Raw genomic sequence first — 21,861 nt, 5'->3', positions numbered from 1 at the left:
AAATATGCATATCTGCATTATTCCTAATAGCTTAAAAATAGGCACACTCGGGCTGGGGGTTTAGCTCAGCGGCACAGCGCTTGCCTGGCAAGCGCAAGGTCATGAGTTCGATTCTCAGTACCGGAAAAAAAACAAAAAACAACAACAACAAAAAAAATAGGCACACTCTACACTATTCATCAATAATGAATGGATTAACACACAGTACTATATACATATAATGGAATACTATTCACCAATTATAAAGGAACAAAATACTGATAGATGTTACAACATCTAATGATAAATTAATAAAATGATAAATCTTATAAAAATTAAGCTAAGTAAAAAAAGTGATATATAAGTGATATAAGCTAAGTAAAAGAAATGATAAATCTTATAAAAATTAAGCTAAGTAAATGAAGTCAGTCACAAAAAAACAAATATTGGCTGATTGCTAAACCTGGACATGAGTTGACAGTTTTTGAAGCTCAGTGAATAATGCAATGAATTATTCTGTATTATTTTGTATATAAACTTAAAATGTTCCTTTAAGTAATTTTTAAAGCTTCTACATACTCACAAACACATGCAAAAGTGCTAAGTTTCCTGATTTAGCTGTTCTCAGCATAGTGGTCTTTATTACTCTCCTGGGTCACTTTCTTCCCAATACTTTTCTCCCTAAATTCTTCTTTCACTCAGTTTTCAATCCCAGTGGGAGTCCACAAACCCTTCAAGACACCATCTGCTCGTACTTGGCCCAGACAGTAGTTTCTGCTTCTTAGCCTGTCCATGGTTCAGTTGTCTCTTTACAGCTGTTTTGGAGCTTTGCAATCTTTATTTATGTTTTTGAAAACTAATCCAGTTAGCCTCTCCACTTTAAAAGTGCTATATTTAAGTTTCCACCATTTAAGCCTTCTTCATAGGCTTTCCTTTTTATTTACCTTCTTTTGGGAAATTGTTATTCAAATAATATTTAGCACGTGCACACACACACACACACACATACACACACACACATACACACCACAGTTCCTATCATTTTGTACATATTGCTCTACTCTTACTATTGTGCTGTTCCCAGTAACTCTTACAATTAGTGATAGGTGCAAGTTCTTATTTATTGTATGCTTCACGGCAGCCATAAGAAGTAGAGTTGCCATCTCCATCTCAGAATAATAAAATAGAGACTGGTAAGTTGAGTAGCTTCTTTCCAAGATCACACAATGAGGAAGTGGCTGAGAGAGAGGCTTATTCACTGGACACCTGAACCCATGTAGACATCCACAGACTATTTTGCTCTCTTGTTTGTCCTGAATGAGGCTTCTTTTTGACACTGGAGTTGGGAAAGGGAAGGAAGCAGAGACACTGGGGTTGTTGTCTTCCCTCCCTACTATACCTTGGCTAGCTAGGAGGACAGAACAAATGCCCAGGGAGGGGTTACTGCAGGAGTGGATACCAAAAGCACTCAATTTGTGGATAAGGGGAGGTGTAAACTGTAGTTTCCATAACTTGAAAAACTGGTTCTCTTTCTGATGTAACACGCTGTCTTGCAAGGAATTACTTATAATAGGAATGGCAGAGTGGAAGCAGAGAGTGAGAAGACAGTCCCGACAATTAGTATCTGAAGATTGCTTTTCAGAAGGGGAGGAGATTATAACCCTGATGAGGAACCTTATCCTAATCACATGCAGAATAATCAGTAGCATGATTTCAGATCCAAATAAGTACTGTCTTAGTCAGCTCAGGATACTACAACTGAGTACCACAAGAGGTGACTTAGGTGATAGAGATTTATTTCCCAGGTGTGGAGGCTACAAGTCTGAGATCACAATGCCAGTATGTTCAGATTCTTGGTGAATGCCCTGCTTCTCTTCATAGAGCGTTGACTTGTCCTTGTTGCTTCACATAGTAGAGGGCAGAGAGAGAGAGAGGCAGAGAAAACGTAAAATTTCCTGTGTTTCTTTCTTCAGGAGAATGAATCCTATCATAAGGTCTCCCCTCCCATAATACAAGTGTTTCTCAAAGTTCCATGTCCAAATAACATCACATTGAGATAGAAATTCATCTATGAATTTGGAGGGGACACATTCAGTGCACGATGCATATTTTCATGCAATTTCAGAACAGCAAGGATAAAAAGACAATCCTGAAGTCTTCTAGAAAGAAAAAGAAAAATGTCTCATAAAAGAATGAAAATCACTCCTCCTTTTTTGCTCTTGCTGCTTTTGCTGTCTTCCACCGCCATGTTCTGTTGCCCTTCTGCCATGCCACCCTGCCTTGCAGTCAACTGATTAGGGACTGAAACTTCCACAAACTGTGAGCTAAATAAACCTTTCCCTCTTTTTTTTTTTTTTTTTTTTTTTTTTTTTTTTTTGTTTTTGTTTTTTTTTGTTCTTTTCTGGTACCAGTAATCGAACTCTCGACCTCGCGCTTGCCCGGCAGGCACCGTGCCACTGAGCTAAATCCCCAGCCCCAACCTTTCCCTCTAAAAAAAAAAAAGAATGAAAATCAGGTTGGTATCAGATGATTTTACTCACAGTGTTGGACAAGAGATGTCAAGAGGCCAAGACCTTCAAAGTCCTAAACCTTGACGTTAGAATTAAGCATCTAGCTAGACTGTCAATCAGATGTGAGACTGAAGAAATGATGTTTTCAGACATTTAAGACAAACAAAATTAGCCTGACTCACATCCCTTTAGGAAAAAAATTAAAAGAGTCATTTGAAAATTCAACTGTGTATTCATGTTTATCATATGACATTATCAGGAACTTCTGGGAAGATGGTGGAATGGTGAGCAGCAGAGAAAGAGCCTCTCTGAGATTTGGTGTCCCGGCACTGGAATACAGCAATGTGAGGAAGAGAAGAAGGAGGGAAGTGGGTCCATGGGATAGAGGAATGATCTGAAGTGAGAACTGAAGCCCACAGGGAGAGCAAAGAGAGAGACTTCAACAAAGAAGAAGGAGGTGGTAGTTGGAGCTTTCTCCCTGAGGAGTGACTCACTCTGTGGGAGGGGTGGCTCAAACCTGAAGACACACAGTGACTACTGGCAATCTCAGAGGACTCCATGGAGAAATGTAGCAGTGGAACAGAACAGTGGACCAAGAGGACTGAAGTAGAAGGTGAGTTATTTGGGTCCAGACATCCCCTAGAAGAGGCCCAGTAGCCATCTTGGAGAGGGGCCAACTGAGCTCTGGTTTCAGAACAGCTGTGGGCCAGCTCCATCTAGCAGCTCCCAGTGTCAAGGTGAGGCCACCCAGTTCAAGCTGGCAGGAGGCACACAATATTACAGCCTAAACAGATCAAGTTTGAACTTCATAGCCAGAAATCAGCCTGAACTTCAGTGGAACTAAAGATCCAGGCTAGCTGGGATTAGCCACTACCCTACAGCTGGCTTGCTGGGAGTAATCCACATTATCTATAGTGACAGCAGAGACATGCCTTGAAGTGGACATTTTTTTCTTCTTTTCTTCTTTTTTCTTTCTTTCTTTTCTTGTTTTTTTATTGTTTGTTCTTGATTTTTATATGAGTGTGAACACGATTTTAAGTTTTGTTGTTGTTCTGTTCTGGTGGTTTGTTTGTTTGTTTTGCGACAGGGTCTCACTATGTAGTTTAGACTGGCCTTGAACTCACTATGTAGCCCAAGCTGTCCTCAAATTCCTGCTGCCTCAGTCTCCCAAGTGCTGAGATTACAGGAGTGTGCCTCCTCAAATTCCTGCTGCCTCAGTCTCCCAAGGGCTGAGATTACAGGAGTGTGCCACCACACCCGGTTTCTGCTCTGCTCTTGGTTTTATTTCTTGCTTCTTTCTTTCTCTTTGGTCTTCTTCACCAGTTTTGCAAAGTTTGTGTAATCTTCCTTTGCCCTCCAGCCTTGCTTCTAATCTCTTCCGTTTTTTCTATTTCTCTATTTCTCCCTCAATCCCTTTGAAATGTTCTCCCACAAGGGTAAAATCACCATATTGAGGTCTTATTTACTGTATACATTTTCTTGTTCATTTTGGATTTGTTCTATAACCACAAATCTAGTTCACAAGTTAAAGGTGGCAAATTAACAGTAACCATAGTTGTTGTTTTCTATGCTGAATTTCATGCTATTCTTTTTTTTTTTTTTTTTTTTTTGGTTTTTCTCCGGTACCGGGAATCATGCTATTCTTATTACTGGTTGTACTACTTTAACTAAGGTGACATAATTGTTCTAATCAGTTGTTCCTTCTCATACACCAAAATTGAGATTGCCTAAGGGCCATAAACATTACTATAGGCCAGTGCCAAAGACCCAGGGGCTAGGCCAAACAGGTAGCAACTTTTCATTCCCAATAAATTGAGGAGATAGGAGCTTGCAACAGATTGAAAACCCAAAATCCAGCTACACCTGGAAGACACTTCTGAAAAGCAGTCATTTCCTAAGGACTCTAAATACTAGCAACAAAGCTACTTTCTGTAAGCAATTTATAAACATCAACCCAGGAATTAAACTTAAAAAGAAAATGAGAAGACACTTAAGCAAGAGGCAACTCCAGACTTAGTTCACCAAAGGCAAACCCAGAGGGCAATGAAGTGGAACAATTTGAAAGCCACCCACCTGGACTTTCTGAAGTAGTAACAGTGAAAGTAACAAAGCAGATAAATAAGGCTCTAGAAAAAATAAAATCAGAAATAATTTCTCAGATAACCAGAGAGATGCTAACCATAATGAAAGACATGCTTAGTGACTCTAGACACAGATAAAAAAAATAGAGGAGCTTAGGAAAATGATAGAAAGTATGAACACTCAACATAGGAAAAAAATGGAATCCATGAAACAGACTCAAACAGATATCCAGGAGATTAAAAACGCCATTGAAAGTACATGCAGCAGCAAAAAAAAAAAAAAAAAAAGAAAGTACATGCAGCAGAATGAGCCAATTGAGTACAGAATACCATATATAGAAGACATGATTGTGGTTAGAGATTATGAAAAGAAAGATTTCTTAAACAGAGCAAGGAACCATGAGAAATCAATATATCAGCTGCTTGATGATGAAAAGAATAACATAAGATTGATCAGAGTCAATGAAAAAGCAGAAAATACTGCAAATGACATTTAAAAATCTGTTCACAGAAGTCATAGCAGAAAAATTCCCAAGCAGGGAAAAAGAATTTGATGGACAGTAATTGAGGCATGTAAAACTCCAATTAGCAATGATTAAAAAATATCTACATAAAGGCATAAAATAGTCTAGATTCCAGAAATTCAGCACAAAAACAGAATAGTAAAAGCCATTACAGAAAAGAAACAAATCACTTATAAAGGAAAGCCCATCAGAATCACAGCAGATTTCTCAATGCAAACCCTCAAATCAAGGAGAGCTTAGAGCTAAGTATTTAAAGTCCTAAAAGAAAAAAAACCTAAAAAAGAGAAAAGAAAAGAATCTCCAACCCAGATTAATGTACCCTGAAAAACTATCTTTCAAAATTGATAGAGAGAGGGGCTGGGGATTTAGCTCAGTGGCAAAAGCGCCTGCCTGGCAAGCGCAAGGTCATGAGTTCGGTTCCTGGTACCGGGGGAAAAACCAAAAAAAAAAAACAAAAAACAAAAAACAAAATTGATAGAGAAATAAGATACTTTGATGACAGAGAACACCTAAGGAAATTCATAACCACCCAACTAGCACTCCAGAATCTTCTAAAGGACATTCTAGAAGGAGACAATAAGGACTACAATTACACCAACTGCAAGAGAATAAATCTACCAGTCAAGGCAAGAAATTACGCAGAGGACCAAAAAAGGGAACCAACAACAGGAAAACAACATGACAAGGATACGTCAATACATATCAGTTATAACCATCAATGTTAATGGCCTCAAATTCACCAATCAAAGGAAACAGACTGGCAGAATGGATCAAGAACTAAGATCCAATAACATGCTGCATACAAGAAACACATTTAATTCAAAAAGAAATTCATAGACAGAAGGTAAAAGGATAGAAAACAACACTCCATGCAGCAGGAATCCAGAAAAAAGCAGGAGTAGCTATTCTATTTGCAGAAAAAGTGGATTTCAAGGCACAACTGATTAATAGAGACAAAGAAGTTCACTACATCCTTGTAAAGGGAACAATTCAAGAAGAAGAGGTAATAGTCATAAATACATATGTACCAAATATCAGTGCACTTAACTATATAAAACAAATATTAATGGACATGAAAAATCAAGTAAGAACTAATACAGTTGTAATGGGGGATCTCAGTACTCCATTGTCACAAATAGTTAAACCAGATATAAAAATCAACAATGAAATACCAGAACTGAATGAAACTTTTGAACAAATGGATTTAGTGGTGTGTACAGAGTGTTCCCTTCAGAACATTAGAGTACCCATTATTCTCAGCTGTACAAAGGATGTTCTCCAAAATAGATCACATACTAACTCATAGTACATACTTCGGTAAGTGCAAAGGAATTGAAATTATCCCATACATATTATCAGACTGTGGTGTAATGAAATTGGAAATCAATGGCAAAAGAAACTACAAGAATTTAACAAACACATGAAAACTAAATAACATACTTCTCAACAACCAATGAGTCACTGAAGAAATTAAAGAAGAAATTAGACAATTTCTACAATTAAGCCATAGGGCCATTACAACATACTGGAACTTATGGGATACAATGAAAACAGTCTTCAGAGGGAAATTTAGAATGGTGAATACCCATATTAAAAAAATAAAACAAGCTCAAGCTTCTAGAAAAATAAGAGAATGTCAAGCCCAAAGCTCATACAAGAGAGGAAATTATAAGGGTAAAAACAGAAATTAATGCAATGGACACTAAGAAAACAATACAAAGAATCAATGAACCAAAGAGTTGGTTCTTTAAAAGATTAAATAAAATTGACAAACATGTAGCCAATCTTATCAAGAAAAGGAAAGAAAAGACACAGATCCATGCAATTAGGAATAAAAAGGATGAAATCACAACAGATCCTGCAGAAATCCAGATCATCAATACTTACTTCAAGATCCTGTATTCCAATAAGTTGGAAAACACAAAAGAAATGGACAGATTCCTAGATACGTATGAATTACCAAAGCTGAATCAAGAAGATATAAAAATTTGAAATAAACCAATATCCATCAATGAAATTGAAAATGTAATTAAATACTTACCATTTTAAAAAAAGAAAAAAAGGTCCTGATGGATTCACTGCTGAGTCCTACAAGAAATTTAGAGAAGACTTAATACTGCTGCTTCTCAAACTCTTTAGTGAAATTGAAAGGGAAACAATACTCCCAAATTCATTTCTGCAAGCATCTGGTATTCATTTTAGCAGACAGCTGGCTTCCTCTCCCTTCCTCCAAAGCCTCTGGCCAAGAGTGCTCCACTGTGAAGAAGGAAAGGACCCAGCAATCCCACAGCAGAGTCCTATCACTACTTGGAGGTCACAGAAGCAGCCCCATATCCACCTTTATCCTACCATGCTATGCATCTTGAAAATAGCTCTGAAATGAGAACATTGACCACCAAACTTAAAACTCAGGGACATAGAGTGTGGGCTAGAATGAAGCAAAGAAAGCCATGAGAGGGAAAGAAGTGGGTGGGTATGAAAAGCCAAGGTGCTCTGTCTGATACCAACATTCATGTGCTTCAACCAGAGAACTTGGAGCCAGCACAGCAGACCTGCTCAGTCCACCTCCAAGCCACATGAGACAGGCTCAGGCTGGGCCTCCGCTAGGCATAGGTGCCCCCAGTGATGAGGAGCTCATAGGCAGAGTCTCTACTCCTTCTGTACAGCACAATGCAGGTGTACAACATGTCCAGCAGCTGAATGGCTGCAAAGGCCGGTGCCACCCAGATGACATGCATCATAATCTCCTGCAGCTTCTTTACAACCAGAGCCTTGCATCCTGCAGCATAGAGGTCAGAGGGGTTGGCCAGGATGCCATTACAGTTGCTTGCAGTCTCTCTGCAGCAACTAACAGGTACACTCTGTATTTTCCCACTCTGAGTAGTTATGAATTCCTCAACAGCACAGCTGCTGCTCCATATAGTCAATAGGCTGGCTGGCAGCATCAGGGTTGGTTCCACTGTAAGTCTTACATACTTTCTGAATGCTGTGGTCAACCTCATTTTCCACCTTTGCTCTGTAAACGTATCCCAAAACCACTAGGACAACTTCTGTGACAAAAACCAAGAGAAGAATGATAAGGAATGTGGCGAGTCCACAACAGCTTTTGGGATCATGGTGCAGCAGCCAATGAGCCCCGTGATGAAAAGCAGTGCTCCTACAATGATGATAACCACAGCAGGGATGAGCGTGTAAACATCCTCAAAGAAGTGGTCGTAGTCATCACAGATAATAAAGGTGTAAGCACTTACGTAGCACAAAATGCCAGCTGCCCCTCAGAACATGAGGTTGAGGAAAACCAGCACAATCCTCAATGAGGTTATGCCACATTGGCTGATGGTGCCAGCCAGCGGGGTGGCACTCCCTGAGCAAGGCAGCAATGGTGGCAACGCCTCCCTGCAGGAAGCTCCACTGTCAATACCCTTATTCAATATAGTTCTGGAATTACTAGCCAGAACAACTAGAAAAGAGAAAGAAATAAAAGGAATAAGGATAATAAAGGAAGATATTAAATTAACATTATTTGCAGATGACATGATACTCTACATAGAAAACCCCCAACACTGCATGGAAATACTTCTACATTTAATAACCAAATTCAGTAGCATAACTAGATGCAAAGTCAACATTCAAAAATCAATAGTCTTCCTGTTCATAAATAACAAACTCACTGAGAGGGAAATTAGGGAAACAGCACCTCTCACAATAGCATCCAAAAAAATGAAATACCTAGGAATCAATCTAATAAAGGAAGTGAAAGACCTCTACATTAAAAACTACAGTACTCTGAAAAGGGAGCTTGAAGAGGATATCAGAAAATGGAAAGATATCCCTTGCTCTTAAATAGGAAGAACTCATATAGTGAAAATGGTCATACTTCCAAAATGTTACCCAGATTTAATATAATCCTCATCAAAAAACCAATAGCATACCTCACAGAGTTAGAGAAAACAATCCTAAAATTCATTTGGAACCAGAAAAGGCTTAGAACAGCAAAAGTAATTCTGGGCAACAAAACAAGGCAGGGGCATCACAATCCCTGCTTCAAATTATACTGCAGAGCTACTGTGAAAAAAACAGCATGGTACTGGCAAAAAAAAAAACAGACCTGAGGATCAGTGGAACAGACTAGAAGATGCAGACACAACTCCACACATACTCAGCCACCTTATCTTTGACAAAAGAGCCAAACATGTTCGCTGGAAGAAAGATACCCTCTCTAATAAATGGTGCTGGAAAAATGGTGCTGGCTTTCCACATGCCAAAGAATAAAACTAGACCCATCTTTCACCATGCACTAAATTAAAATCAAAATGACTTAAATATTAAAACAGAAGCACTAAATCTTCTGGAAGATAGAATAGGTAGAACTCTTGAAGACATTGGTGTGGGCAAAAAGTTTATGAACAAAACCCAATCACATAGGAAAGAGCACAAAGAACGAACAACTGGATCTCATCTTATTAGAAAGTTTTGCATAAAAGGAAAAACCACCAACAGTGTAAAGAGACAACTCAAGTATGGGAAAAAAATTTGCCAGCTGTTCCTCAGACAAAGGACTAATACCTAGAATATATAAAGAATTTTAAAAAACAGCCCCCCAATTTAAAGACCTGAGACAAAAATGGGCATCTGAAATGAATAGACATTTCTCAGATGAAGAAGTAGAAATGACAAATAAATACATGAAAAAATGTTCAACATCACTGTTCATTTGAGAGATGCAAATTAAAACAATGCTGAGAGTCCATCTCATTCCAGAAAGAATGGGTATTATTAAGAAATCAACCAATAACAAATGCTGGTGAGGATAAAGAAACCCTTCTCCACTGTTGGTGGGAGTGTAGACTGGTGCAACCATTGCAGAAATCATCATGGAGATTTCTCAAAAAACTAAAACTAAGGTTCCATTTGACCCAGCTATTCCTCTTCTTGATATCTTCCTGAAAGAATTAAAAGCATCATACCACAGTGATGTATGCATGCCCATGTATATAGTGGCACAGTTTGTAGTAGCTAAATCTTGGAAATAGCCCAAATGCTTATCAACCAATGAATGGATAAAGAAGATATGCTTTTTTATACAATGGAGTACTACTCTGGCATAGAGAGAGATAAGCTTGAGACTTTCTTAGCTAAATGGATGCACCTTGAGACTGTACTCTTAAGTAAAATAAATAGGACATGCATGTTCAAATATTGCATGGTTTCTCTAGTATGAGAAATCAAAAGTGTAAATAATGGCCAAACTTTATAATAGATATTGGGAAATGGGAAAGAAACATTCAAATGAGATGGAGAACAAGGGAGAGTGTAGGGGGGAAGGGAGGAAGAAACAAGAAAAAAAGAATACAAGGGAAAAATAGAAACAGTTTTTGTAAATAAGAAAGGAAGCCTGGGTGTGTTGGTGCATGCCTGTAATCCCAGCATTTAGGAGACCAAGGCAGAAGGATTCTTGTGAGTTCAAGGCCAGCCTGGGCTATAAAGTGAGTTCAAGCCAGCTTGATCTGCATAGCAAAACCCTATCTCAAAATGACAAACACAATAAAGTAAAATAAAATAAAATAAAATAGGGGAAGAGGGCCTGAAGGGAGGGGAAGGGAGTGGAAAAAAGAAGCAAGATATATCATGTACAGGGACAAATTTCCTACAGTGAAGTATATCTAAAAAGTACCAATAAAATAAAAATTTAAGAAAAAGAATAAACAAAAAAGATGTAAGTTACAGGAAACAACAACAAGAAAGCATTACTTTGTAAGTGGTATAGAATTATAAAGACACAGAATCTCTGCTCCTTCTTTATGGACAGAAGCCTAATTATTTTTTCAAGTAGCAAGTATTTATTTTATTACTATATTATATAATTGTATGCTGACTTTCACAGTTGATCTATAGTCACAGCATAGAGTTATTTATACTTAGTGAAAAAGGATAGTATCATTATAAATCTTCATATCATAAAAATAATGGTGTAGCTCACAGAAATTGGGAGGTAGAGGAAGGGAGACTGAGCGGAGGTAGCAGGAATCTTATACAATGGAGACAAATACTATTTATAACTGAAAGATCAGAAAGCACAAGTTTAATTCTATTATTTAAGTTAGGAGAGACTGAATTCACAAGCAATGGCCCTATCATATATAGAGATAGAACACTGACTCACAGTTGGCAGCAATCTGCCCAGGAAACCAACCCCTATTCTCCTATAGGCAACCCAGAAGCTGCCAGTGAGTCACGCTTGCCAGAAGCTAGATTGCTATCCCTAGTGGCAACCAGAACGTGAAACACTAGCCTCTAACAACCAGCCCAAAATGTCCAGGATCTGATGAGTAACTGACAGCTTCCCTAATTTTTTCCCACTACTTTAAACTTAATTCCAACCAGAGAAAGCCAAATCTCTAGCACTCATTAATTACACAGGAAGCTTTCTTCCAGTTAGCTGTTACAACTTTCCCATGCCAACAGCCACTGATCAGACCGGAACTGAAGCCTTCTCTTTTATTCACTGTGGAGCTGTCCCACTCTTCTGCTTGCCTTTGAGTGTCTGCCAAAATGCAAGTGACTGTGGGTGGCTGGTTCCTTGCTATAGCATGCTCAGAATAAACAGCCTTTACTTTTCACATTTGGTGGGCCTTCGTTTATTTCCATACTTGACTCATAGCGGGGCCAAAGATAAAAAATATAATAAGCAAAGCTTTAAGAAAGGAGACTAAAGATGAACCAATTTAATTTTTAAGACAAAAAGTCAATAGATACAATTTTTAGAGATCAGTCAAGCATTCAGAAGTATATTATTTAGAGTTATAGGTTTACTTTTTTAGTGGTTTACAAAGAGAAAGTGGCCAAGAGTAGCTCTCTCCAAGAAGTGGGGTTGGGATAGGAAAAGGAAAGAGGGTAGATGTTCATTCAGGAGCTTACTACGGTGCTTGAACCTTTGCTTTCATATGAACTTATACACTTCTGAATAGTTGCTTTTATTCCTCCAATTAACAATCATGCTTTCAAAGAATAGATGTAGATGATACTGACCATGGCACAAAGCCTCAAACAACGGGGAAGCCGTGAACAGAGGAGAAGCCTCTGGTGCTCATGGAGGCCTGGGAAGAGTGCGGTGTTGTGGGCTGCTAGACACAGGTCATGGTCATCGTCGTAGATGTGGTTCTCAGAAGAGATTTCAAGACATCCACACTTTACTTCTCCACACCTTTCCTGGGAAAGTTTGTTACCTACCCTGGTAACTGCATGGAGGGTCAGATCCACAGAAATGACAGTGCCCGGGAGAAAAGGGTGGCTCTGCAGAGGCAAGGTTTCTTTTTTTTTTTTTTTAAATTGGTAAATACTAACAATATACAACCATGAGATTCATTTTGGTATACAGGTACATGTATATAACGTATTTTGATTATTTTCATCTCCATTTCCCTCTCTCCCCACCCTGATTCCCTTCCCCATCTCTAAAAGTCTACCTTCTAGTTTCCTGAGAGACAAGCTGAACAAAAAAATAAATAAATAAAAAAGCAGGATTCAACACCAGGCAGCAAAGCAGAAATTTATCCAAAATTCTCAAATCCGTGTTTTCTAAGGAAAATGTTAATCCACTTCCATTAAGGTCTAAAATAAAACTGTCTGTTCTGCTTTATGCTTTTTAAAATTGTGATTATTTAAATGCCTGATTCTTTCCCTTTTATATCACTTGCGGGGGCGGAATGAATGATGAATACTAGAGTAAAGTCTGAAATGTTTCTTGCATCTCCGAGTGAATAATTGAGCTGGTGACGATGGCTGGCTGGGAAGGAGGAGGTCACAAAAGGCTGCTGTTTCATTTAAGAAGCTGTACAGCTTGCACTTGTCCATTAACACAAAGGAAGGACCAAGCGGGGGGACTGTTATCTTTGAACACCCACTAAGTGGCTGCCTGCTGCAGCACGCCCAGGGCAGTGTTGAAAGCACCATGTCAATATTCAAGCTGAAGGAAGGTCCTTGCAATCCAGAAGAAACAAACTGTTGGCACCATCTCAAACCAAGACTTTAGTTTTATATTTTTAGCAGTATAGAGCTGTCAAGGACCAGTCTATGTTTCTTTTTCTTTTCTTTTTTTTTAAACAATACTGAGGGTTGAACCCAGGCCCTTCTGCATGTTAGCAAGTGCTCTACTATTGAGCTGCACTCTAGCCCTCCATATGATTAGATTTGGGACTGAGAGTGTAGGTCAGTGATAGAGCACCAGCACTTGCATGTACAAGGCCCTAGGTTAAACCCCAGCATGGGGAGATATTTAACATGCATGCATCTGTTTATTTGTTCTCCGTGTCATTGCCTGCCATGAAGCATCACAGTTCCTTGCAATAAACAGCTCAGTGCCCTCTCTAATTCTCATGGCTTTATTCAGTCTGGAAGGATTTCACAAGCCTCTTGGAGAGGAGGGCGGGGCAACTGCTGTGGCCTTTCTCAGCTTTTACCAAGAAGTCTGTTACAAGGAGCGTGATAAAGAGTGCTGAACAACCATCAGGAGGTTTGCCCAAGGCTTTGTTGCCAACTCACAGGACGGCAATACAGCAGAGCTTCCCTCTCCCTCACTAGTACAATTCTATCAAGGCTTCTCACTTTCTCTCCACTCCTCTGCCCACAGGAACTTCCCTAGTGCGCTTTATGGTTTTCTGCACATCACAGATGTCGTAGGCGTGCAGGATCCTAGAGGCAAGGAGAACATAATAAAAGATCCACAAGTAAAAGCTAATGGTGAGTGCTGCGTGGAAGCCTAGGTTCCTGCCTCTTCGATGCAATTTTGGGGACTCTGAGGACATTTGCTGATTTTCCTGCACAGCAACCGTACTTCCTTTGATAACACTGTCTTTCTGTATTGCTATTTCCCATTCTTTCCCTAACAATTAGAACAGTTGACAAATTTAATGGAGTTTCTGATGATAAATCAAAGGTGATACCAGGCCTAGCTTCTTCAAAGGGCTAGTAAGAGTCAGTTAACAAGCTGAGTGGGATGAAGATTGAAAGAGTCTTGGGGTTGTTGTTGTTGTTGTTATTATGTATTCCTTTTTAAAAATTAAAAACATGTGCAAACTATATACTATATAAAACTGTCTGGCTCAGGATAATGCTGTAATGTAACAGTTTTAAAAATCCAGATCCACTCCAGCAAAATGAATGCCCTGCCCCTTGCCTTGGGTCTAGCATAGATCAATCTGGAATCCCTATCTCACATAATGGCCTTTGATTAGAGGGACCTAAATGACAAAAAGGAACTGGACTCATCTGTCATTTTCTGCTTTCTAGCCTCTGCTGCATGAAACGGCAAGCTGCTGGGGAGATGGATGGCTCTTATCAAGGCAGCCCACAGTCTCTGCCCCATGCTCTCTGGACAGAAACCGACAGAGGAATATGGTATTAAACTATCGCTGAGGGGCCCTCAGTTCAGTTTACATGATTGCTTTTGGATTGTAATTATTGCCCCATGTGAGTGATCCGTCCACAGCCAAATGGTGTGGAAGCGCATGTTGTTATGGGAAATATGCTGGTTAATGTTGATTGTCAGCTTGACTGAGTTCAGAAACTCTGGATGGTGCTTGGATTATGAGCACACTGAAGTCGTCAATGACCCATGCTACATTCATAGCTGAAAGGGCTGCTAGGAGGTGGGGCCTACTTGGAGGAAGTGGGTCACGGACATATGACATTGGGGTTTATGTCTGAAACCTGGCCTCTTCCTCTCAGGTGGTTTCCCTGTTCTTTGCTTCTGGAATGGGGTGAGCTAGCAGGTTTTCTATGCCAGGCTCTTCTGCCGTGGTGTCTCTGCCTCTCAGCCAGACAGCGATGGACTGAGTCCTGTCCTCTTTTGAACTGTGGATGTCAGATATTGGTTCCAGCAATAGAAAGATGACCAGTCGAGGGGGTCAACAAGGATCTGAGCTGTGAGTGTAAGGAACAGGAAACACCACAGAACACTGCAAGTGCTACAAGGACCTCAGCACAAAAGTCAGAGCAGCTAGGAAAAACACCTGGTTGAGGGGGCTGACAAGTCCAGATTCACAGGCTCCCCTTCTCAGGAAACCCCCCTCAGACACACCCACAAGTATGCCTTTCCAAATTTCCAGGTACTGTGTTCCTTAATCCAGTCAACACCTACAATCCACCCCTTCCCCTCCTCCCTCCTCCTCGTCCTTACTATCCATGATGATCCTTCATGGGATTAGAACTCTGGAGGTGCTGGAGAAAAGAAGGGTAAATTTGAGCTGCATCTTCTGACTCATCTGTTCAGCAATATCCTTTATTTACTGGTTGCTCTTGGACATCATGCCTCTGGAAACTGGCATCTCAGCTTGGTTGAATCTGCTTGCCTGATCCCTAGGATCTAGCCTACCTAACTTCTCTTTGTCTCCTCCTCTTCCTTTCTTCCTCCTCCTCCTTCTTCTGTCTCCTCTTCTCTTTGAGATAACCTCTCTATACATTCCATGCTGACCTTGAAAGGAGAATGTAGCCTGGGATGGCCTCAAACTAGTTATCTTCCTGCCTCAGCCTCCCAACAGTCTCCCTCACTTTTGCTTACTATAGATCTGGCAGAATTCCCCTGTATTCTGGCCTCAGCCAGAAGTTTCTCTTCTCTCCTGCCTGGTGTTTAGGAGAAAATAACTCAACCTACATCCCCGCCCAGGCCCCAAGACCTGCCCAGGCTGCCTCCTTCACTGGTGGCTGCCTCTTCTGAACTTTTCCTTCAGCTCCATATGTTTGTCTGCATCTTTGATGTCCCTCACCCGTTCCTGGCCATTTGCTCTCTTGGGAGCTGCTTTTTTTTTTTTTAGTGTTGAAGATTGAATTCAAGGCTACGAGCATGCTAGGCAGTGCTCTACCACTGAGCTCAGTGCTGGGCTGCTCCTTTAAAACAAACAAACAAACAAACAAACCTCATAAAAATTTTATTGTGGGCTATTTCAAATGAGTTTTTTCTTTCTCTTGCTCTCTCTTTTCTTAGTGTTGGTGATTGAACCCCAGACCTTTATACTGAGCTACATCTGCAGACTTTTTCACTTTTTTTTTTTAACTTTGAGATGAGGTCTTCTTAAGACCTCATTGGCCAAATTAGCCAAGCTGGGCTTGAACTTGCGATCCTTCGGCCTTAGCCTCCAGGAGTGCTGAGATTACAGGTGTGTGCCACTGCACCCAGCTTCAAACAATACTGAGTATAGTATAATCAGCCTGCACGTATTCATTACCAGCTTCAACACTGAGCAACCCATGGCCAGTCTTATTCACCTTAATATAATCACCCTGCCTGCCTCCAAGTTACTTTGAGGAAATCTCAGACATCATACCATTCCTGGAAGCTTTCCAATGTCCCTGTTGAAAATTTATCATATTACCTAGAATGCGTGAGCACTTCACTGAAAACCTAAGCTAGATTCAAAATCGGTGTATTAAGTAGCTTAAACTTGGTAACTCTAACTCCATTAAATATTGTGTCTCTTTAGCAATTTTGCATAAATCTTGAGCTTTCTAGGAATTGGAATGACAATCCCATAATTTATGTGCTTTAATGAACAAAATTATTGTACAAGGGAGTGCTTTGAAAATTGTTTTGTTTTGTTTTGTGACAATGCTAGGGATGAATCTTTGTGCTTTACCACTGAACTACATTCTAGCCCCTTAAAAGCCACGCAGAATGGTTAAAAGTTGCTTCTCTTTAGCAGCCAACATTTCTGCTCTTCCTCCTATCTCCTTCCCCTTTATCTAATTTGTTTGCTTAGCAAACCCTTTCTGTACAGCAAGGAAATTTCTTCCTGGCTCTGGTCTGAGTGAAGCCATTGTAAATATTTTGTGTGGCTTCAAGTGAAGAGATAGTACATATAATTCATCAGTTTCCATCTCTGATTAATTGGGAAGCCTGGAGCTCTAAGAAGAACTAGAGAATGCCAGCTTAATGTCTCAGGTGGATTTGAACTTGATCCTGCATTGCGACCAATTTTATGTGAGAAAATGACATTCTTGGCTGTTTTCTAAATGCCTTCTTCAACCAAGAGAGATTGTGAGAGCAATCAATACAAAGCTGGATTCTGAGTTCTCATAATGATAGAAATGGCTACAAAGAGACCAGCTTCACTCTTCACAGAAGTTTAGCAGAACTCCAGAGACTTTCTTTTTGCTGAAACACAGTGTTCCTAGGATTGGCTTTGTAGTTTGTCTCTGAATTCTGTATGTACCTCTTGTGAGTACAATAGCTAACTTTTCAGGGAACAAATGATTTAGCAGGTGACCTGGCCTAAGTGTTTAGTGTTGAAATATGGTGCATTTTCAAAAAAGCTTGTAGGCTTATGAGATAGATATTGTCAACATTTGATAAGATAGCGAACAATTTTCTAATATATATTTTCAGGAAAATATTGTTTATCAGTAAATTCCTTCAGAAACAACGTTATATGAAATAACTTTGTATATTAACATGAGCCATATTGGAGAAGTATATTTTCTCTGATAAGTAATTCCCATTTACTCTTATTTAATTCATATGAAATGCTTAAAAAGTATTCTGTGAAGGCCAGTGTCCAATGTTAATTCCTATTTGCATTTTGTACTGTTTCATGGCTTCAGGATCAATGCCAAATTTGATTCCTGCATTTCTTTTTTTCTCAGAACCAAGAATGTTTGTAAAGAATTAAGTGATTTCTAGGAGAGAAAGTGAAAATCTTTCAGTGAAGTCTAAATCTCTCACCTAACAAATGACTGGGGCTCCCAGAATCTCATGCTGCCAGGAACAGGGAAGGCCCAGCTTATGACCTGAATATCGTGACCTCACTTACTCCGGTATGCCTCACCATTTTGTTTAAAACAAAATGATTTCTGGGTAATTTCAGTATGACTTTATAGCTCAGTTGTCCTCCAGCTACTTTAAGCTAGGCTCACGTACTAGAATATATTTAGCTTGTCTATGATTCCTTCCCTTTATGGAAATAAAATGTGAAGAGTGTCAGGACTGATTGGAACTCAGGAGTGAACAATGGAAATGCTGGGGCTAGAGCCAAGCTCAGACCCCTCTGTATTCACTGTGTACTCGGTCTTTTGTGCAGAGAAAGGATCACCCTGTACTATCACACTGATTCCTTACAAAGGAGGGATGGTCGGCTTCCATGTTGAGCATTTGAGAATCCAGTTTCTAGGTTTTATCTGGGAAGCAAAAGTGGCTGTATGGGATTTCTGGGAAGCCTTTATTTCAGTGATCTTGTGATCATGGCTCTGGTAAAGTCAAGGCCGAAATCAACTGGAAAGAACCTCTGGCTGTCTTATTTTATAGACAAGGGAAGTAAAGCCCAGATAATGATGCAACATGTGTTGTGTGGCCTTAACACGGGAGGGGGAGCAGAGAAGTGCTTGGAGAATGGGTTGTGGAGACGTGTTTCTTAGGTTCCAGCTTCTCACCTTCTGTTGATGCTTCTCAGCTTAGCAGGTATCTGGCACCCATGCTCCTGGGGTTGTCTGGATGGTGTAGAAGACTTGACATTGAATCTAATGGCCTGAAAGGTATTCCCCCTCCAAATTCCTCTGGTTAGTTAAGGAGAAATTTCTGTACCATTTACTCAACTCTTGCTTGTCCTTAGGCTCAAAGCCCAAAGACAATAATAGCTGAATAGAGTCTAATAAACAACAGTACAGTTGTTTTATATATTTATATTTATATCACATTGCTTCTTCAATTTAGGCCAAATAGAAATGGTTTTTCACTTCTGGACAATAAATCAATTTAGATAAGAAAGTGAGTCTATTTGTAGGAAAAAGAAATTCATAAAAATAGCATGTGTGGCAAGAAGGTAAGGCAAAGGTGACAAGGTGGCAGGAGACATGTTTGCAGGACTTTGTAATAAGAAGATGAAAGTGGACCTGGAGGGCAGAAGTGAAATTTAATACTGATCAAGCCACAGATATTTGTGTAAGACCAGGCTCAATCGTTTGAAAGACTTATTTAAGAAAACAAGACATATGCATATGAAAATAAAGCACATAGTAAGTCTAAGTGACGGACAGTCTGTTTTTATCTTAACTGTTTTTCTGCCACAGGAGGAAAATAATTGCTTTAGGTACGTAGAAGAGAGGTAGCTCCCTTTAGACTGGGCAGAGAGAAGACATGACTGAGAAGGGGGGTGGGACTCTATTTAAGCCTAGAATAGTACAATTTTAAAAATTAAATGGGAGAGGAAGACCATTACCAGCTAAGCTATGGTTTCCAGCAGAACTTTTTTTTGTGTGATAGAAGTTTATATCTAAACTCTATTTTCATATATTTCTTACTGTATTTCAGAACTTAACACACTCACCTAAGCTCCAGGGGGATGGAAACAACTTTAAACATGATCAAAACTATGTGTTACTGTGTCTCTGGTGGACTAACCTGTTTTATGGAGACCTCAGCTTCTTTTTATTACCACGCTCACAAAATGCACCAGGGCTGGAAATGAAATTGTTTACACCTGTATTTTATTTAAAGGTTGCTCTTGTTTTAAATGACTTTAAGTTAGCTGTTGTGGGTTGTGCTGCTATAAATGTGAATATGCATGTGCCACTGTAATAGGACATCTTTAACTCTTTTGGGAAGATACCTAGAAAAATTATAGCCGGAATGAGTGGAATTTCTATTTTTATTTTTTGAGGACTCTTTATACTGATTTCCACAGTAGCTGTACTAGTTTACATTCCTACCAATAATGTAGAGGACTGCAGCTATGAGCATAACTCCAAAGGTCAAAAATATATGTTTATCAACTTCACCTAATATCTAAAACTCAGTCTCTGGTACCATGAATCAAGCTCCATGGTGAAAAGTCAGAGCTGGGACAGGTTAGGTGCAACATGGGCCAGGAATAGTGTTGCCCCTCTGTTTGTGGGATAATAGGTTAATAATTTCTGTAAGTTCTCTGTATAAAAAATGTATTACAAATGCATTAAAAATGTATGATATCATGTAAGTTACAATTACTTACCAGTAAATATTTAGACCTGCTGATAGAGAAGAGCATTTTAGATTTGTTGATTTTTCAAATTGTATACAGGAAGATCTTTCCCAGCAAGCTTGCTTCGCATGTGTGAGGCCCTGGGTTTGATTCCCCAGCACTGAAAAAACGGTAACAAGATCTTTTCTAGTGTCTGGAATCCATCTCTTCCAGTTCTTTATCTTCAAAAGTGCTATCTCGGCTCAATTTCCGTGTCTCTCCACAAAAGAAAAGGTAGCAGCACTGTTATCCCTCACAATGCCCTGACTCTTCCGAATCTGTCTCTAATGAAGCAATACGGCTGTTCTCACCCTTGCAGCTCCCAAAAAACATTTCCTCATTATGCTATGTCATCCCTGGAGCTGCCTGCAAACACTGGCTTCCAATGACTCAATCATTTGTTATTTCTATGCTTTGTTGACGATATTCATAAATTCCCAAAGTATGCAAGCAAAGGTAAACCATGTGTTTTCTCGTCATGTTACATTTCCCACCTAAATTTTATACCCTAAGTGTAGAATAACATGTCTCCCAATCATGTCTTCTCTTGCACTCCTTAGCCCTGAATCATTGCATTCCTGGAAGTGGTTCTTTCAATGTTGGCTGCACCTCTGCCTCGCACACACCTCCAGTAGCAGGGAGGAAACGTGGTGGCGAGCAGAGCAATGCCGCTGATACAAGAAATGGTTCCCTCTCCTCTATCATGGCTTAAGGCTCAACCAAAGGGCAAGAGGTGAGACGAAATGGAAGGGCTTAATGACAGTGCAGAGTGTACGTGGAGCATTAACCTTATCCAAACTGAAATGTGGCCTTTGTCCTTGGGTGCTGAGACATGATCTCAAATCTCTGGAATGTCTTGCCTTATGGGAGCATCTGTTTGCCTTGGGTCTTTGGCCACTGGATAGTCTAACAGTGGTGCATGATGGGGGCTTTGGGCCATGCCTTATCAGTTTTGACTGTGTAGGAACAGGAACCTAAAGATCTATCTCTGGGAAGGACTGGAGCAGTCATGTAGGCATGAGCCCCAATAAGAACTCTCAACACCAAGCCTGAGGGCAGGCCTCTTTGGTGGGCAATACTCTGTGTGTATGGCATACACTGTGGCCAGGATAAAGGAATGACTCCTCGGAAAGGTGATGGGCATAACTCTGCATCTGGACTCCTCTTGGACCCTGCTGTCTACCTCGCTGGCCTTGGATGTATATGGTATGCATCCCTGGGGATGGAGTTGTGGCTCAATAGTAGAGAGCATGTCTAGCGTGTATAAGCTCCACCCGCTCCAAATCTGCATCCCTACCCTGTAACAAACCATAACTGTTAATGTAACAACTTTTGATGAATTCTGTGAGCCCTTCCAGTGAATTATAAAAGCTAACAGTGGTTTGGGAACCCTCCCAAACTTGCAATTAGAGTCAGAAGTCAGAGCAATCTTCTGGGACTGTGGCCTCAGACTTGGCAGTTTGCCTACCTGGGGTACAGAGCAAAGGTCTCAAAAGCCCTCAGCAGTGATATTTGAGGCCCCTGAGCTATAGATCAGACATGACTGGGCAGGAGCCAAAACCCAGCGTTCGAGTCCAAAGGCTTACGGTAGACAGGAGGTAGCCAGAACTCTGAGTTTTTCTTGTGTCTAAATGAATGAGTTTCCCCAAATCAGCATGTCAGTGCCATTGTGATGGTTAGTCTTGAGTGATCCTATGAAAGATAAGGAGAGGAGAGATTAAAGCTGGGAAAACAATTTATGGGGAGAAATGAGACAGCAACACTCCCGCACTGGTCCCTACAA

The 21,861-nt window shown here is 40.1% G+C and overlaps 1 pseudogene; it reads right to left on the bottom strand.

The window, feature by feature from the left end:
- Window positions 1–7,697: 7,697 nt before the first annotated feature.
- Window positions 7,698–11,742, bottom strand: LOC102005203 (annotated as a pseudogene).
- Window positions 11,743–21,861: the final 10,119 nt, after the last annotated feature.

The sequence above is a fragment of the Chinchilla lanigera genome, unplaced genomic scaffold (assembly GCF_000276665.1).
Source record: "Chinchilla lanigera isolate Chin_1 unplaced genomic scaffold, ChiLan1.0 scaffold00001, whole genome shotgun sequence".
In the NCBI taxonomy this organism is placed as follows: Eukaryota; Metazoa; Chordata; class Mammalia; order Rodentia; family Chinchillidae; genus Chinchilla; species Chinchilla lanigera.
The sequence above is the reverse complement of the archived record's forward strand: the minus strand, read 5'-3'. Positions and strand labels throughout refer to the sequence as shown.